This window comes from Triticum dicoccoides, chromosome 1B (genome assembly GCF_002162155.2).
Source record: "Triticum dicoccoides isolate Atlit2015 ecotype Zavitan chromosome 1B, WEW_v2.0, whole genome shotgun sequence".
Classification (NCBI taxonomy): Eukaryota; Viridiplantae; Streptophyta; class Magnoliopsida; order Poales; family Poaceae; genus Triticum; species Triticum dicoccoides.
The window spans coordinates 18,467,331-18,484,777 of record NC_041381.1 but is presented as its reverse complement, the minus strand read 5'-3'; positions in this window follow the sequence as shown (position 1 = coordinate 18,484,777).

Here is a 17,447-nt window from a genome sequence, read left to right as displayed (position 1 = left end):
ACGTCTTCACGATCCGACCGATCCAAGCACCGAACGTACGGCACCTCCGAGTTCAGTACACGTTCAGCTCGATGACGATCCCCGGGCTCCGATCCGGCAAAGCATCGGGGATGAGTTCCGTCAGCACGACGACATGGTGACGATGATGATGTTCTACCGGCGCAGGGCTTCGCCTAAACTCCGCGACGATATGACCGAGGTGGAATATGATGGAGGGGGGCACCGCATACGTCTAAGGAACAATTCGTAGATCAACTTGTGTGTCATGGGGTGCCCCCCTGCCCCCGTATATAAAGGAGCAAGGGAGGGGGTGGCCGGCCTAGGAGGAGGCGCACCAAGGAGGAGTCCTACTCCCACCGGGAGTAGGATTCCTCCCTTCCAAGTAGTAGGAGTAGGAGTCAAGGAAAAGGGGAAGAGAAGAGAAGGAAGGAGGGGGCGCAGCCCCTCCCCCTAGTCCAATTCGGATTAGGCCTTGGGGGGGGGGGGGCGCCCAACCTCTCCTCTCTCTTTCCCCTAAAGCCCAATAAGGCCCATATACTCCCCGGCGAATTCCTGTAACTCTCCGGTACTCCAAAAAATACCCGAATCACTCGGAACCTTTCCGAACTCCGAATATAGTCGTCCAATATATCGATCTTTACGTCTCGACCATTTCGAGACTCCTCATCATGTCCCCGATCTCATCCGGGACTCCGAACTCCTTCGGTACATCAAAACTCATAAACTCATAATATAACTGTCATCGTAACGTTAAGCGTGCGGACCCTACGAGTTCGAGAACTATGTAGGCATGACCTAGAACTATTCTCGGTCAATAAACAATAGCGGAATCTGGATGCTCATATTGGCTCCTACATATTCTACGAAGATCTTTATCGGTCAAACCGCATAACAACATACGTTGTTCCCTTTGTCATCGGTATGTTACTTGCCCGAGATTCGATCGTCGGTATCCAATACCTAGTTCAATCTCGTTACCGGCAAGTCTCTTTACTCGTTATGTAATGCATCATTCCATAACTAACTCATTAGCTACATTGCTTGCAAGGCTTATAGTGATGTGCATTACCGAGAGGGCCCAGAGATACCTCTCCGACAATCGGAGTGACAAAACCTAATCTCGAAATACGCCAACCCAACATGTATCTTTGGAGACACCTGTAGTACTCCTTTATAATCACCCAGTTACGTTGTGACGTTTGGTAGCACCCAAAGTGTTCCTCCGGTAAACGGGAGTTGCATAATCTCATAGTTACAGGAACATGTATAAGTCATGAAGAAAGCAATAGCAATATACTAAACGATCAAGTGCTAGGCTAACGGAATGGGTCATGTCAATCACATCATTCTCCTAATGATGTGATCCCGTTTATCAAATGACAACACATGTCTATGATTTAGGAAACATAACCATCTTTGATTAATGAGCTAGTCAAGTAGAGGCATACTAGTGACGTTATGTTTGTCTATGTATTCACACATGTATCATGTTTCCGGTTAATACAATTCTAGCATGAATAATAAACATTTATCATGATATGAGGAAATAAATAATAACTTTATTATTGCCTCTAGGGCATATTTCCTTCATAGGCTTAAGCTTTCGGAGGAGGAGAAGAAGGTAGTCAAGATCCGCGGATCAGCAAGGGAGAAGGGGAAGAACACCAGTCCACAGGCGATCGGCAAACTGCTGTTTGAGAAACCAGCCCACCCCGATGCGATCTCACTCCCCCTGGGGCGCGTCTGGTGTCCAATAGGGATCGAATGCACGGAGGTAGGAGACAACATGTTTATGTTCACATTCAAGCAAGAGTCAGGACAAAGGAAGGCTTTGGAGGATGGGCCATGGATGTTCGACAAGGTGTTGATGGTGGTGGAGAACTATGATCCAGGTAAACGTATTGAGGACTATGAGTTTAATGACATACCCATATGGGTGCGTATTTTTAGTCTGCCACTGGGCATGATGAATGAGGAAGCGGCAGAAGATATAGGGAATACCATTGGTAAATTTGTAGAGGCGGATCCATGAGCGGATCACTACTAGGGAAAAGCCTAGCAGCAGCGCGGGTTTTGGGCCTATTAGTAGCGCGGGGACCGGCGCTACAGCTAACTTATAGCAGTAGCGTGGGTGCTACCCGCGCTACAGCTAACGTATAGCAGTAGCGTGGGTAAAAACCCACGCTACTACTAATCTGTAATCTCTGAATTTTTTTTTTGAATTTTTTCATTTTTTTTGATATTTTCCCTAATTTTCAAATTTCTGAATTATTTTAACCTGAAATCTCTAATCACCCATCATCATTCCAAATCATCTAACTTCCCGGACGGTCACCCATCCTCTCACTACTCCAGCCTGAGCACGCTTAACTTCCGGGTTCTATTCTCCCTCGTTTCCAAGTCTACACTTGTTGTTTTCCTGACAATAGTAAGATGTCAATCCTATTAACCTCAGGAATTTAGCTTGAGCATGTAGTCACATATTTCACTGTTTGAGTTTGAAACTATTGTTCTAAAAAATTAGTAACACTAATATTTCTTGAATAATTAGTTTGACCCACAGTTTGACCGTAGTTTGACCAGATTTGACCACAGTTTGACCAGATTTGACCAAAATTCAAAAAAACTAAAATAATTATTTAGTAACACTAATATTCTTGAATAATTAGTTTGCCCATAGTTTGACCAGATTTAACAAAAATTAAAAAAAACTGAAATTTGATGAATTTTTTTGCCTCCAGATCTTAAAAGCCCCGTAACTTTTTTCTGTTAGGTTTTTGAGGATTTTGAAAATGTTTAACGGGGTTCCCCCGGTTAAATTCGGATGTAACTTTTCGAGTAGATGATTTTTCATATAAAAAACTTTTTAATCCGAGTTCGTATGCAAAAGTTATGGCCATTTTACAAATTTCCAGAGAGATTTTGCAAATAAAGTCGAAATTCATATTTGTAAATTTTTCCAACAACTAGACCATATATCACATGGGATACTTATTTTCTTTTATTTTTTTGACATTTTTATCACATGAGAAACTTAGTAGTAGCGCGGGTTTATAACCATCGCTACTACTATGGCATGGTCCAGGGGCCACTTAGTAGTAGCGAGGGTTAAAAACCTGCGCTACTGCTATCAACTTAGTAGTAGCGAGGGTTAAAAACCCGCGCTACTACTATGTCATGTCCCGGGGGGCACGGTAGAGACCGATTAGTAGTAGCGAGGGTTATAAACCCGCGCTGCTGCTATCAACTTAGTAGTAGCGAGGTTTAAAAACCTGCGCTGCTAGTAAGTAGCAGTAGCGAGGGTTTTTAACCCTCGCTGCTGCTAAGATTCTGTGTATAGGCTTTTCCCTAGTAGTGGATGGAAGAGCCATAGGGAAATCCCTGCGAGTTAAGGTGAGGATGGATATTGCAAGACCCATCATGAGGGGTTTCATGCTAGAGGAGGAGGAGGATGATCAACACAAGCAGAAACAGAAGAAGAAGATGGCTATAGATAATACGGTTGAGGAGGTAGAGGAGGGGCAGTGGTGTCGTTTTGAGTATGAATTCATGCCGGATTTCTGCTACACATGTGGTCTGATTGGCCATGGTGAGAAGGACTGCACAATTAAGCTCCAAAAAGGAGAGAAAGCACAGTTTGGGAGTTGGCTAAAGGCAGATATGGGAAGAAAGCGTGCCAGCAATGATGACCACTGGGTTGGAAGGGGAAGAATAGAGGCAGTGATAACCAGCGCAGTTACGATTTTAGTCGCTCTGGTGGTAGATCAGGCAGTGGAAGTGATAGTTTATCATGGAAACAAGAGGGGGATGGAAGGAAAGGAGGGAAGGAAGATGGCTCAGAGAAGGGAGAGGAAGTTACTAGCGCGCCGAAAAGAATCACAAGTCAACACAGAGAAGGTACCCCCAAGAAGCTTGACATGGGGGGTAAGGACGGACCGGTTGCTGCGGAGGAAAAGGGTGGCCAGGGAGAGTTGGTTCGAAGGGGAGTAGATGGCGAGGAAAAGGAGGGAAGGGAGAAGGAGGGAAGCCACCGGGTGCCAGTTAGCAAGAAGGGGAGTCCAGAGCAAGGGGGAAACAAAAAGGGCAATGATCTTAAACGTTACAGGAAGGTCCGAAGGGAGGAGAAGGGTGGGGCGGAGAAACAGTCGCTACACACACTTTTGGGGCAGAAGAGGAGTCAGGAAGATTATAAGGAGTTGGATACCGAGGCTAAGAAGGGGCGAATGGAAGCGGGAGAAGTGACAGAGAAGGAGGAGGCAGGTTTGACTGTCGCTGAGAACGGTAAAAACAATAGCATATCGGCCGGGCTGCTGGAGCAGCCCCGCCGGGTGCAATGAAAATCATTGGCTGGAACTGCCGGGGGCTCGGGAATGGCCCGGCAGTTCGCAGTCTCCTCGAGATGGGGAGAATGGAGGAGCCCAACGTGCTTTTCTTGGCAGAGACAAAACTAACAGCAAAAGAGATGGAGAAATTCAGGTGGATGATGGGCATGACACAGATGGTTGCATGGAACCCAGAAGGGAGGAGTCGTGGGATTGCTTTGTTCTGGCGTAGGGGAGTGGGAGTTTCGCTAATATCTTATGGACGAAGGCACATAGATGTGGATGTCACAGATGATGAGGGGTTGGCTTGGAGGTTGACCGGTGTTTATGGGGAATCCGAATCGGGACGTAAACAGGAAACTTGGAGGACCATGCGCATACTTGGACAGCAGCATCAGACCGGAAGACCTTGGTTATGTCTTGGTGATTTCAATGAAATCCTGCATGCGATGAGAAGGTTGGAGGGGGGACTCGACCGCAATAGCTCATGAACAATTTTCGCGAAGCCTTAGAGGCATGTGATCTGTGTGATATCGGGTTTAGGGGGGATAAATTTACCTGGAGGAATCACAGTAAAGAGCTTCAGAACAATTTTCTCCTTAGTTTGCAGGTTAAGAAAGTCATCGGAGGTCTTATACCTCTTGACATGGGCACGAGCCTGAAATCCCAATTTCAGCCCTCGAAACATCTCGTATGTTCCGCGACATTTCGAAAAACGTCTTTGGTGCCTCAACTCTAAACCGTTTCACTGAACTATCACGTAGTTATCAAAACGTGTACAAACGACGTTTGGGGTTCAGCACACTGAGCGGTGCATTAAGGACATAAGCTTTCTATGAAGCAATGAGGACAATCCTCAGTTTACGGACCTAGTCCGCATAATTGCTACTATCAACTTTCAACTAATTTTTCTCTAGGAACATATCTAAACAGTAGAACTATAGCGTGAGCTACGACATAATTTGCAAAAACTTTTTGACTATGTTCAGGATAATTAAGTTCATCTTATGAACTCCCACTCAGATAGACATCCCTCTAGTCATCTAAGTGATTACATGATCCGAGTCAAACTAGGCCGTGTCCGATCATCACGTGAGACGAACTAGTCATCATCGGTGAACATCTTCATGTTGATCGTATCTTCTATACGACTCATGCTCGACCTTTCGGTCTCCGTGTTCCGAGGCCATGTCTGTACATGCTAGGCTCGTCAAGTTAACCCTAAGTGTTTCGCGTGTGTTCCGAGGCCATGTCTGTACATGCTAGGCTCGTCAACACCCGTTGTATTTGAACGTCTGAATAAAACACCCGATCATCACGTGATGTTTTGAAACAGCGAACTGTCGCAACGGTGCACAGTTAGGGGAGAACACTTCTTGAAATTGTTGTAAGGGATCATCTTATTTACTACCGTCGTTCTAAGCAAATAAGATGTATAAACATGATAAACATCACATGCAATCAAATAGTGACATGATATGGCCATCATCACTTTGCTCCTTTTGATCTCCATCTTCGGGGCTCCATGATCATCATCGTCACCGGCATGACACCATGATCTCCATCATCATGATCTCCATCATCGTGTCTTCATGAAGTTGCCTCGCCAACTATTAATTCTACTACTATGGCTAACGGTTAGCAATAAAGTAAAGTAATTACATGACGTTTAAGTTGACACGCAGGTCACAAATAAATAAAGACAACTCCTATGGCTCCTGCCGGTTGTCATACTCATCGACATGCAAGTCGTGATTCCTATTACAAGAACATGATCAATCTCATACATCACATATATCATTCATCACATCCTTTTTGGCCATATCACATCACATAGCATACCCTGCAAAAACAAGTTAGACGTCCTCTAATTGTTGTTTGCATGTTTTACGTGGCTGCTATGGGTTTCTAGCAAGAACGTTTCTTACCTACGCATGAACCACAACGTGATATGCCAATTGCTATTTACCCTTCATAAGGACCCTTTTCATCGAATCCGATCCGACTAAAGTGGGAGAGACAGACACCCGCCAGCCACCTTATGCAACCAGTGCATGTTTGTCGGTGGAACCGGTCTCACGTAAGCGTACGTGTAAGGTTGGTCCGGGCCGCTTCATCCCACGATGCCGCCGAATCAAGATAAGACTAGTAACGGCAAGCATATTGAACAATATTGACGCCCACAACTACTTTGTGTTCTACTCGTGCAAAGAATCTACGCAATAGACCTAGCTCATGATGCCACTGTTGGGGAACGTAGCAGAAATTCAAAAATTTTCCTACGTAACACCAAGATCTATCTATGGAGAGACCAGCAACGAGTAGAAAGAAGAGTGCATCTACATACCCTTGTAGATCGCTAAGCGGAAGCGTTCAAGTGAACGGGGTTGATGGAGTCGTACTCGTCGTGATTCAGATCACCGATGATCCTAGTGCCGAACGGACGGCACCTCCGCGTTCAACACACGTACAGCTCGACGATGTCTCCCACGCCTTGATCCAGCAAGGAGAGAGGGAGAGGTTGAGGAAGACTCCATCCAGCAGCAGCACAACGGCGTGGTGGTGATGGAGGAGCGTGGCAATCCTGCAGGGCTTCGCCAAGCACCTACGGGAGAGGAGGAGGTGTCACGGGAGGGAGGGAGGCGCCAAGGGCTCAGGTGTGGATGCCCTCCCTCCCCTCCACTATATATAGGGGCAGGGGAGAGGGGGAAGGCGCAGCCTTGCCCCCTACTCCAAGAAAGGGGTGCGGCTAAGGAGGGGGGAGGAGTCCATCCTCCCCAAGGCACCTCGGAGGTGCCTTCCCCCTTTAGGACTCTCCCCTTTTTCTTTTATCTTGGCGCATGGGCCTCTAGGGGCTGGTGCCCTTGGCCCATGTAGGCCAAGGCGCACCCCCTACAGCCCATGTGGCCCCCGGGGCAGGTGGCCCCACCCGGTGGGCCCCCGGGACCCTTCCGGTGGTCCCGGTACAATACCGATGACACCGAAACTTGTCCTGATGGCCGAAACAGGACTTCCTATATATAAATCTTTACCTCCGGACCATTCCGGAACTCCTCGTGACGTCCGGGATCTCATCCGGGACTCCGAACAACATTCGGTAACCACATACAAACTTCCTTTATAACCCTAGCGTCATCGAACCTTAAGTGTGTAGACCCTACGGGTTCGGGAGACATGCAGACATGACCGAGACGTTCTCCGGTCAATAACCAACAGCGGGATCTGGATACCCATGTTGGCTCCCACATGTTCCACGATGATCTCATCGGATGAACCACGATGTCAAGGACTCAATCGATCCCGTATACAATTCCCTTTGTCTAGCGGTATGGTACTTGCCCGAGATTCGATCGTCGGTATACCGATACCTTGTTCAATCTCGTTACCGGCAAGTCTCTTTACTCGTTCCGTAACACATCATCCCGTGATCAACCCCTTGGTCACATTGTGCACATTATGATGATGTCCTACCGAGTGGGCCCAGAGATACCTCTCCGTTTACACGGAGTGACAAAATCCCAATCTCGATTCGTGCCAACCCAACAGACACTTTCAGAGATACCCGTAGTGTACCTTTATAGCCACCCAGTTACGTTGTGACGTTTGGCACACTCAAAGCACTCCTACGGTGTCCGGGAGTTGCACAATCTCATGGTCTAAGGAAATGATACTTGACATTAGAAAAGCTTTAGCATACGAACTACATGATCTTGTGCTAGGCTTAGGATTGGGTCTTGTCCATCACATCATTCTCCTAATGATGTGATCCCGTTATCAACGACATCCAATGTCCATGGTCAGGAAACCGTAACCATCTATTGATTAACGAGCTAATCAACTAGAGGCTTACTAAGGACATGGTGTTGTCTATGTATCCACACATGTATCTGAGTTTCCTATCAATACAATTCTAGCATGGATAATAAACGATTATCATGAACAAGGAAATATAATAATAATCAATTTATTATTGCCTCTAGGGCATATTTCCAACAGTCTCCCACTTGCACTAGAGTCAATAATCTAGTTCACATCGATATGTGATTAACACTCAAGGTCACATCCCCATGTGACTAACACCCAAGAGTTTACTAGAGTCAATAATCTAGTTCACATTTACCATGTGATTAACACTCGATGAGTTCTGGGTTTGATCATGTTATGCTTGTGAGAGAGGTTATAGTCAACGGGTCTGAACCTTTCAGATCCGTGTGTGCTTTACAAATCTCTATGTCATCTCCTAGATGCAGCTTCCACGTTCTATTTGGAGCTATTCCAAATAACTGTTCTACTTGGAGCTATTCTAAATTGTTGCTCCATTATACGTATCCGGTATCTCTACTCAGAGCTATCCGGATAGGTGTTAAGCTTGCATCGACGTAACCCTTTACGACGAACTCTTTTACCACCTCCATAATTGAGAAAATTCCTTAGTCCACTAGTTACTAAGGATAACTTTGACCGCTGTCCTGTGATCCATTCTTGGATCACTCTTGTACCCCTTGACTGACTCATGGTAAAGCACACTTCAGGTGCGGTACACAGCATAGCATACTGTAGAGCCTATGTCTTAAGCATAGGGGATGACCTTCGTTCCTTTCTCTCTATTCTGCCATGGTCGAGCTTTAAGTCTTAACTTCATACCTTACAACTCAGGCAAGAACTCCTTCTTTGACTGATCCATCTTGAACACCTTCAAGATCACGTCAAGGCATGTGCTCATTTGAAAGTACTATTAAGCGTTTTGATCTATCCTTATAGATCTTGATGCTCAATGTTCAAGTAGCTTAATCCAGGTTTTCCATTGAAAACACTTTCCAAATAACCCTATATGCTTTCCAGAAATTCTACGTCATTTCTGATCATTAATATGTCAACAACATACACTCATCAGAAATTCTATAGTGCTCCCACTCACTTCTTTGGAAATACAAGTTTCTCATAAACTTTGTATACACCCAAAATCTTTGATCATCATCAAAGCATACATTCCAACTCCGAGATGCTCACTCCAGTCCTCAGAAGGATTGCTGGAGCTTTGCATACTTATTAACATATTTCAGGATAGACAAAACCTTCCGGTTGTATCACATACAACCTTTCCTCAAAAATCGTCGAGGAAACAATGTTTTGACATCCTATCTGCAAGATTTCATAAATAATGCAGTAATTGCTAATATAATTCCAACAGACTCTTAGCATCGCTACGAGTGAGAAAGTCTCATCGTAGTCAACTCCTTGAACTTGTCGAAAAACATCTTAACGACAAGTCGAGCTTTCTCAATGGTGACACTTACCATCATTGTCTGTCTTCCTTTCAAAATCCATCTGCACTCAACAGCCTTACGACCATCGAGTTGTTCTGCCAAAGTCTACACTTTGTTTTCATACATGGATCCTATCTCGGATTTTATGGCTTCTAACCATTTGTCGGAATTTGGGCCCACCATCGCTTCTCCATAGCTCGTAGGTTCATTGTTGCCTAGCAACATGACCTTCAAGACAGGATTACTGTACCACTCTAAAGTAGTACGTATCCTTGTCACCCTACGAGGTTCGGTAGTGACTTGATCCGAAGTTTTATGATCACTATCACAAGCTTCTACTTCAATTGGTGTAGGTGCCACAGGAACAACTTCCTGTGCCCTGATACACACTGGTTGAAGTGATGGTTCAATAACCTCATCAAGTCTCCACCATCCTCCCACTCAACTTTTCGAGAGATACCTTTCCTCGAGAAAGGACCCGATTCAAGAAACAATCCTTTATTGCTTTCGGATCTGAGACAGGAGGCATACCCAACTGTTTTTGGGTTGTCCTATGAAGATGTATTTATCCGCTTTGGGTTCGAGCTTATCGGCCTGAAACTTTTTCACATAAGCGTCGCAGCCCCAAACTTTCAAGAAACGACAACTTAGGTTTCTCTAAACCATAATTCATACGGTGTCATCTCATCGGAATTACGTGGTGCCCTATTTAAAGTGAATGTGGTTGTCTTTAATGCCTAACCCATAAACTATCGTGGCAGTTCAATAAGAGACATCATGGTATGCATCATATCCAATAGGGTGCAACTATGATGTTCGGACACACCATCACACTATGGTGTTCCAGGAGGTATTAATTGTGAAACAATTTCCACAATGTCTTAATTGTGTGCCAAAACTCGTAATTCAGATATTCATCTCTATGATCATATCATAGATATTTTATCCTCTTGTCACGACGATCTTTCAACTTCACCCTGAAATTACTTGAACCTTTCAATAATTCAGACTCATGATTCATCAAGTAAATGTACGCAACATCCACTCAAATTATCTGTGAAGTAAGAACATAACAATATCCACTACATGCCTCAGCACTCATTGGACTGCACACATCAAAATGTGTTACTTCCAACAAGTTGCTATCTTGTTCCATCTTACTGAAAACGAGGCTTTTCAGTCATCTTGCCCATGTGGTATGATTTGCATGTCCCAAGTGATTCAAAATCAAGTGAGTCAAAACGGTCCATTTGCATGGAGTTTCTTCATGCATATACACCAATAGACATGGTTCGCATGTCTCAAACTTTTCAAAAACGAGTGAGCCCAAAGATCCATCAATATGGAGCTTCTTCATGCGTTTTATACCGATATGACTTACGTGGCAGTGCCACAAGTAGGTGGTACTATCATTACTATCTTTTGGCATGAACATGTGTATCACTACGATCGAGATTTAATAAACCATTCATTTTAGGTGTACGACCATTGAAGGTATTATTCAAATAAACAGAGTAACCATTATTCTCTTTAAATGAATAACCGTATTGCGATAGACGTAATCCAATCATGTCTATGCTCAACGCAAACACCAAATAACAATTATTTAGGTTTAACACCAACTCTTTGGTAGAGGGAGCGTGCGATGCTTGATCATATCAAGCTTGGAAAAACTTCCAACACATATCGTCAGCTCACCTTTAGCTAGTCTCCGTTTATTCCGTAGCCTTTTGTTTCGAGTTACTAACACTTAGCAACCGAACCGGTATCTAATCCCCTGGTGCTACTAGGAGTACTAGCAAAGTACACATTAACACAATGTATATCCAATATACTTCTATCGACCTTGCCAGCCTTCTTATCTACCAAGTATCTAGGGTAATTCTGCTCTAGTGGTTGTTCCCCTTATTACAGAAGCACTTAGTCTCGGGTTTGGGTTTTACCTTGGGTTTCTTCACTAGAGCAGCAGCTGATTTGCCGTTTCATGAAGTATCCCTTCTTGCCCTTGCCCTTCTTGAAACTAGTGGTTTCACCAACCATCAACAATTGATGCTCCTTCTTGATTTCTACTTTCGCGGTGTCAAACATCGCGAATACCTCAAGGATCATCATATCTATCCCTGATATGTTATAGTTCATCACGAAGCTCTAACAGCTTGGTGGCAATGACTTTGGAGAACCATCACTGTCTTATCTGGAAGATCAACTCCCACTCGATTCAAATGATTGTTGTACTCAGACAATCTGAGCACAAGCTCAACAATTGAGCTTTTCTCCTTAGTTTGCAGGTTAAGAAAGTCATCGGAGGTCTTATACCTCTTGACATGGGCACGAGCCTGAAATCCCAATTTCAGCCCTCGAAACATCTCGTATGTTCCGCGACATTTCGAAAAACGTCTTTGGTGCCTCAACTCTAAACCGTTTCACTGAACTATCACGTAGTTATCAAAACATGTACAAACGACGTTTGGGGTTCAGCACACTGAGCGGTGCATTAAGGACATAAGCTTTCTATGAAGCAATGAGGACAATCCTCAGTTTACAGACCTAGTCCGCATAATTGCTACTATCAACTTTCAACTAATTTTTCTCTAGGAACATATCTAAACAGTAGAACTATAGCGTGAGCTACGACATAATTTGCAAAAGCTTTTTGACTATGTTCAGGATAATTAAGTTCATCTTATGAACTCCCACTCAGATAGACATCCCTCTAGTCATCTAAGTGATTACATGATCCGAGTCAAACTAGGCCGTGTCCGATCATCACGTGAGACGGACTAGTCATCATCGGTGAACATCTTCATGTTGATCGTATCTTCTATACGACTCATGCTCGACCTTTCGGTCTCCGTGTTCCGAGGCCATGTCTGTACATGCTAGGCTCGTCAAGTTAACCCTAAGTGTTTCGCGTGTGTTCCGAGGCCATGTCTGTACATGCTAGGCTCGTCAACACCCGTTGTATTTGAACGTCTGAATAAAACACCCGATCATCACGTGATGTTTTGAAACAGCGAACTGTCGCAACGGTGCACAGTTAGGGGAGAACACTTCTTGAAATTGTTGTAAGGGATCATCTTATTTACTACCATCGTTCTAAGCAAATAAGATGTATAAACATGATAAACATCACATGCAATCAAATAGTGACATGATATGGCCATCATCACTTTGCTCCTTTTGATCTCCATCTTCGGGGCTCCATGATCATCATCGTCACCAGCATGACACCATGATCTCCATCATCATGATCTCCATCATCGTGTCTTCATGAAGTTGCCTCGCCAACTATTACTTCTACTACTATGGCTAACGGTTAGCAATAAAGTAAAGTAATTACATGACGTTTAAGTTGACACGCAGGTCACAAATAAATAAAGACAACTCCTATGGCTCCTGCCGGTTGTCATACTCATCGACATGCAAGTCGTGATTCCTATTACAAGAACATGATCAATCTCATACATCACATATATCATTCATCACATCCTTTTTGGCCATATCACATCACATAGCATACCCTGCAAAAACAAGTTAGACATCCTCTAATTGTTGTTTGCATGTTTTACGTGGCTGCTATGGGTTTCTAGCAAGAACGTTTCTTACCTACGCATGAACCACAACGTGATATGCCAATTGCTATTTACCCTTCATAAGGACCCTTTTCATCGAATCCGATCCGACTAAAGTGGGAGAGACAGACACCCGCCAGCCACCTTATGCAACCAGTGCATGTTTGTCGGTGGAACCGGTCTCACGTAAGCGTACGTGTAAGGTTGGTCCGGGCCGCTTCATCCCACGATGCCGCCGAATCAAGATAAGACTAGTAACGGCAAGCATATTGAACAATATCGACGCCCACAACTACTTTGTGTTCTACTCGTGCAAAGAATCTACGCAATAGACCTAGCTCATGATGCCACTGTTGGGGAACGTAGCAGAAATTCAAAAATTTTCCTACGTAACACCAAGATCTATCTATGGAGAGACCAGCAACGAGTAGAAAGAAGAGTGCATCTACATACCCTTGTAGATCGCTAAGCGGAAGCGTTCAAGTGAACGGGGTTGATGGAGTCGTACTCGTCGTGATTCAGATCACCGATGATCCTAGTGCCGAACGGACGGCACCTCCGCGTTCAACACACGTACAGCTCGACGATGTCTCCCACGCCTTGATCCAGCAAGGAGAGAGGGAGAGGTTGAGGAAGACTCCATCCAGCAGCAGCACAACGGCGTGGTGGTGATGGAGGAGCGTGGCAATCCTGCAGGGCTTCGCCAAGCACCTACGGGAGAGGAGGAGGTGTCACGGGAGGGAGGGAGGCGCCAAGGGCTCAGGTGTGGATGCCCTCCCTCCCCTCCACTATATATAGGGGCAGGGGATAGGGGGAAGGCGCAGCCTTGCCCCCTACTCCAAGAAAGGGGTGCGGCTAAGGAGGGGGGAGGAGTCCATCCTCCCCAAGGCACCTCGGAGGTGCCTTCCCCCTTTAGGACTCTCCCCTTTTTCCTTTATCTTGGCGCATGGGCCTCTAGGGGCTGGTGCCCTTGGCCCATGTAGGCCAAGGCGCACCCCCTACAGCCCATGTGGCCCCCGGGGCAGGTGGCCCCACCCGGTGGGCCCCCGGGACCCTTCCGGTGGTCCCGGTACAATACCGATGACCCCGAAACTTGTCCCGATGGCCGAAACAGGACTTCCTATATATAAATCTTTACCTCCGGACCATTCCGGAACTCCTCGTGACGTCCGGGATCTCATCCGGGACTCCGAACAACATTCGGTAACCACATACAAACTTCCTTTATAACCCTAGCGTCATCGAACCTTAAGTGTGTAGACCCTACGGGTTCGGGAGACATGCAGACATGACCGAGACGTTCTCCGGTCAATAACCAACAGCGGGATCTGGATACCCATGTTGGCTCCCACATGTTCCACGATGATCTCATCGGATGAACCACGATGTCAAGGACTCAATCGATCCCGTATACAATTCCCTTTGTGTAGCGGTATGGTACTTGCCCGAGATTCGATCGTCGGTATACCGATACCTTGTTCAATCTCGTTACCGGCAAGTCTCTTTACTCGTTCCGTAACACATCATCCCGTGATCAACCCCTTGGTCACATTGTGCACATTATGATGATGTCCTACCGAGTGGGCCCAGAGATACCTCTCCGTTTACACGGAGTGACAAAATCCCAATCTCGATTCGTGCCAACCCAACAGACACTTTCAGAGATACCCGTAGTGTACCTTTATAGCCACCCAGTTACGTTGTGACGTTTGGCACACCCAAAGCACTCCTACGGTGTCCGGGAGTTGCACAATCTCATGGTCTAAGGAAATGATACTTGACATTAGAAAAGCTTTAGCATACGAACTACATGATCTTGTGCTAGGCTTAGGATTGGGTCTTGTCCATCACATCATTCTCCTAATGATGTGATCCCGTTATCAACGACATCCAATGTCCATGGTCAGGAAACCGTAACCATCTATTGATTAACGAGCTAGTCAACTAGAGGCTTACTAGGGACATGGTGTTGTCTATGTATCCACACATGTATCTGCGTTTCCTATCAATACAATTCTAGCATGGATAATAAACGATTATCATGAACAAGGAAATATAATAATAATCAATTTATTATTGCCTCTAGGGCATATTTCCAATAGGCACTTCATGGGCGATCGAGTGGTAGAGGAGGTCCTTGCAGTTCTGAATGGAGGTAATATGCCACCGGGCTGGAATGATACTACGGTTGTTCTCATCCCCAAAGTCAAGAACCCGAACAGGATCAAGGATCTTCGACCGATAAGTCTTTGCAATGTCGTCTACAAGCTGGTATCGAAAGTGATTGCTAACAGGCTCAAGTTGATCCTCCCAATGCTCATATCAGAGAACCAGAGCGCGTTCGTACCAGGGCGTTTGATCACTGACAACGTCCTAGTGGCATATGAAATCTCACATTACCTGATGAACAAGAGGAAAGGGAAGGAGGGAGTGGCAGCAGTCAAAGCTGATATGAGTAAAGCGTATGATAGAGTGGAATGGGAGTTCCTCCGTGCGATGTTGCATAAACTGGGTTTCCAAGCAAGGTGGGTGGAGCTGATTATGAAATGTGTAACCACGGTCCGGTACCAGATCAAGCTGAACGGAGAATTGTCACACCAGTTTTGCCCTTCACGAGGTTTACGCCAAGGGGACCTGGTGTCCCCATATCTGTTTGTGATCTGTGCCGAGGGCCTGTCTGCGCTCCTCCATGACGCTGAACGGGAGGGAAGAATCTCAGGAGTTAAAATATGTCCGATGGCACCATCGATCTCCCACCTCTTGTTTGCTGACGACTCTGTTCTTCTGCTGAAGGCGAACCAGATGGAAGGTGCAGCGCTCAGAGAGGTGTTGGACCTGTATGAAAACTGTTCGGGACAATGCATAAATTTGGAAAAATCTGCGCTCATGTTCAGCCCTAATTCAAGAGAGGAGGACAAGGAAGCGGTCAAAACAGCCTTGCAGATTCACAGTGAATCCTAGAATGAGAAATATCTAGGGCTTCGAGTGCATGTCGGGAAGTCAAAAAGAAAGGCATTTGCTTATGTGAAGGGTGGCATTGCGGGTCGGTATATGGATGGAAAGAAAATCTAATTGCGAAGTCAGGCAAGGACACCCTAGTTAAAGGAGTGGCCCAAGCAATACCCACCTTCGCTATGTCATGTTTCGACCTTACCAAGACGTTTTGCAAGGAAATAAGCTCTTTGATCGGAAATTATTGGTGGAGTCAATAGGACAAGGAAAATACCACACACTGGATTAGTTGGCAAAAATTAACTTTGAGCAAGGCACATGGAGGCCTAGGATTTTGGGACATGCACAACTTCAATATAGCTTTGTTGTCGAAGCAAGTGTGGAGACTGATTCAGAGCCCGGATACGCTTTGTGCAAGAACCCTTCAGGCTCGTTACTACCCTAATGGTAATATCATCGAAGTTGCCCCTAAGGATGGAATATCATATGCCTGGCGTAGTTTGCTAGCTGGAAGGAATCTCATCAGGGAAGGATATATTTGGAGAATCGGGGATCGCTCCACTGTGAGGATATGGGATGATCCATGGATCCCGAGGCCGTGGTCACGCCGGATCATCACGCCGAGGGGCAGTAATATCCTACAGTGGGTAAATGACTTGATCGACCCAGCTTCTGGGACGTGGGATGAGCAGTTAGTCTGCGAGACTTTCTGGCCGGATGATGCGAGGCACATCTTGCAAATTCCCTTGCGGGAAGGAGTCCAAGACTTTGTAGCCTGGCAGTATGATAGCAAGGGGAGGCACTCGGTAAAAACCGCGTACAAGCTGCACATCCAAACGGAGCGGCAAAAGAAGGACAGAGGTGTCGGCATGAGCTCAGACACTGTTGGTAACCTGGAGAGCCACCAGGATGAACAATGGAAGAGGCTGTGGAAGATCCCGGTGCCAAAGAACATCCAGATGTTTGTGTGGAGAATGAAACACGAATCATTGCCGCTCAGAACCAACATTGAGAAGCGAGGCATCCCGATTGAGGACACAACTTGTCTCTTTTGTGGCCGTGCAGCGGAGGATGGCGCCCACTTGTTTATCAAGTGCAAGTCAGTTAAGATGGTGTGGCGAGATTTGGCCTTGGAGAAAGAGAGAATGGATTTGGAGTGAATCGCGTCCGTGCATGCAATGCTCGATTATTTGTGGGGGCTGGATGAGGAAAAACGCATGCACGTCCTCACCTTTTGGTGGCTCTGGTGGGCAAACCGAAACAAGTTGAGGGAAGGAGAGCTGCCAGCGCCGGGCGAGGAGATAGCCAGGAGAACTAGAAGCAATGTCCTGGAG